The sequence below is a fragment of the Vombatus ursinus genome, unplaced genomic scaffold (genome assembly GCF_900497805.2).
Source record: "Vombatus ursinus unplaced genomic scaffold, bare-nosed wombat genome assembly UNPS02007284.1, whole genome shotgun sequence".
NCBI classification, from domain to species: Eukaryota; Metazoa; Chordata; class Mammalia; order Diprotodontia; family Vombatidae; genus Vombatus; species Vombatus ursinus.
The window spans coordinates 2,177,602-2,180,757 of record NW_020947062.1 but is presented as its reverse complement, the minus strand read 5'-3'; positions in this window follow the sequence as shown (position 1 = coordinate 2,180,757).

Here is a 3,156-nt window from a genome sequence, read left to right as displayed (position 1 = left end):
TTGACCCCATCTTCAACACTCTCATCCTTTATTCCAGTTTCTTATGAAGGGGTGACCCTTTTTCTCAATAAGGTAAAACCTCTAAGTGTGCCTTTTATCCTATACCTTTTAGTATTCTAAAGTAAACAATGACAACCATCCATTTTTCTTATATAATCTTCAGCTTCTATCTACTGACTCCTTTGCAGCCTAAAAACACAGTCCAATTTCTTTTATACTTAGTAAAACCCTCACTAAACCCTAATATCACTTCAATATTTTGTCCTAAATTTCTCCTGCCTTTCAAGCAAAACTTTAAAAAAAAAAAAGGCTATCTATATTTAAAGCCTCTAATTTTTCCTATCTCATTCCAGGACCCTTCAGAATCTAACTTTTAACTTCATTATTAAATTGAAACTGCCTACAAGGTTACCAGTAGTTTCTTCATTGCCAAATCTGGTGTCCTTTTCCCAAACTTCATCTTTCTTGACCTATCTATCTGCTGCATGTTGAAATTGTGGACACACTACTCTGGAATGCTCTTTCCTCTTTGGGTTTTCTTAATGCTGCACTCTCCTGGTTCTCTAACTTGTCTGAAAATGCCTTCTCAATCTCCTCTGCTGGATTTTCATCTATATCCTGTCTGCTAACTATCTATGTATTGAGCCCTCTTTTCTCTCACTAAATTCTTTCACTTAGTGACCTTATCAATTCAAACAGGCTTACCTATAGTCTCTATGCTGATGACTCCCAGAGCTATTATTCAGTCTTAATCTTTCTTCTGAGTCCCAGTCCCGTACCTCTAGCTGCATGTTTGATATTTCTAATTGGACATCAAATAAGCATCCAAAACTGAACAGATCCATAACAGCATAAATCATTTTTCCACCAAAACTCAATCCTCTTTTGAACTATCAGTCATCCAACTTCACAACCCCAGTGTCACCCTTGACTTCTCACTCTCATTCATCTTTTATGTACAGTTAATTGTTAGATCTGGTCATTTCTACCTCCAAAATATCTTTCCTTTCTGCATCTCCGCAGTCATATAGCCCAAATCAGCTATCAAGCCCTAGTCACATTTTGTCTTGACTATTGCAATAGCTTTGCAATTAGTCTCCTTGCCTCAAGTCTCTCCTTATTCTAATCTATCTTCCACATCTGATCTAATCTATCATGCAGCAAATTTATTTTTTCCCCTAAATCAAATTTGACCTGGTCATTCTTCTCCATAAACTCGTGCCTACCTATTAACTATATGGTGGAATATGAACTCTTTTATTGAGCATTTAAATCTTCTCACACCCTGGCCCCAATTTATATTTCCAGTCATTATATATTACTCTGATTTACACATACTATGGTACAAACTGGCTTTCTTGCTGTTCCTTATACATAGCACTTGATCTCTCATCTCTATGCCATTGCAATAACTGTCCTCATTGCCTTAAAAGCCTCCCTCCTCACCTCAACTCTTAAAATCTCTAGTTTCCTTTAAAGCTCAGCTTAAGCTCTACCTTCAGCATTAGAGGTTCTTAACCTGGGTGGAGATGTTGTGGTTTTTGTTTTTGTTGTTGTTGTTTGTTTTTTAAGCATTATGATAACTGTAGTTAAATATGAACGAATTCCTTTCTTGTTATTATTCAATCAATCTTTATTCTTCATGACCCCATGGACCATACTGTCCATGGGTTATCTTGGCAAAGATACAGCAATAATTTGCCATTTTCTTTTCCAGTGGATTAAGGCAAACAGAAGTTGTGACCTGCCCAGTGTCACATAGCTAGCAACAGTCTGAGGCTGAATTTGAGCCCAGGTCTTCCTGATTCCAGGCCAGTGTTCTATCCACTGAGCCACCTACCTGCCTCCTTTCCTTTGTAGTACTATATATTTTATTTTATGTATTTAAAAACAGTAGTCTGAGAAGAGTTCCATAGGTTTTACCAAATGACCAAAGGGACATGTGACATTGAAAAGGTTAAGAACATTGGGACTGCTTGAAGCCTTTTCTGATTCCAGAATTGCAAATACTTTCCCTCAAAATTACTTTGTATCTATTTTATTTATAACTATATGTGCATATACCTGTATTCACTTTCTCATCTGTAAGCTGTTTGAAGAGAGGGAACCTCAGTGCCCAACACGATATCTGGCAAAGAGTAAGAGGAATATAAGAAAAATTTACTAAATTGAATTGAATAAAATCTTTTTCAGAATTGTCTACATGTAGGGGTGAATCTTTGAACAGGGAATAGGGAAGTTTTTGAAAAAAAAATTTCTACAAGAGACCATATCTTCACAATCAATCTGACAAGTGACTGAAAGATGCCTAGAATACAGATACTGCTATGTTTCTTGTTTGTTTGTTTTTAAATTGACTCTAAGTAAAAGACAGGTTTCAGGAGTCCCCACATTTGAAGCATATATTGTAGAATCACAGAATTTATGTTAATCAAAATCATAAATTTTGTCTCCAATACCTGTCCTCTACACTTCTCAATCCCTTGGTGTCTGGCTTTCAACCTCGTCATTCAGCAGAAACTGTTCTCTTCAAGGTTACCAATTACCTCTTAATTGCTTTCCCTGGTTGCTTTTTTTTTGGTTCTCATCCTTCTTGACCCTTCTGAAGCATTTGACACTGTTGGCCTCTCCAGTACTCCTTCTCCATCTTTGATTTTTATAACCCTACTTTCTCTTCATTCTTGCCTGGAAGATGTATCTGACTGTTCCTTCTTATCTGACACTCTGACACATCTTCAATGATATTTATTATATGACTTCTTGAGTGTTTCTTGAATTAGTGGTAATTAATTGTTTATGCCTAGCATGTATCTTTCAAATGTTCTTCAGGTAACCTGCAATTTTAATTCTTCTGCAATTATGGTATTAAGATATTCACATTTTTCTCATATAGTTTAGGACAGTATCGATTTTGAAAAAGTTGTGGGGCAGGTGGGGCAGTGTGCCACAGTTTCTCCAAGGTTATATAGCAAATTCTTGTCCTCCTCTTCAATTATGTACCCAGTTCATTGTCCATCTGCAGAATCTTTCCAATAATTGTGTACTGAGGTGCTAACTCAGAGGGCTGCACATTCAACTGCATATTACCCTATTGGGAAGTACATCCTCCATTCATTTGCATTTTGCTTTGTTTTATTTTTCCTTGCTAAAATGATA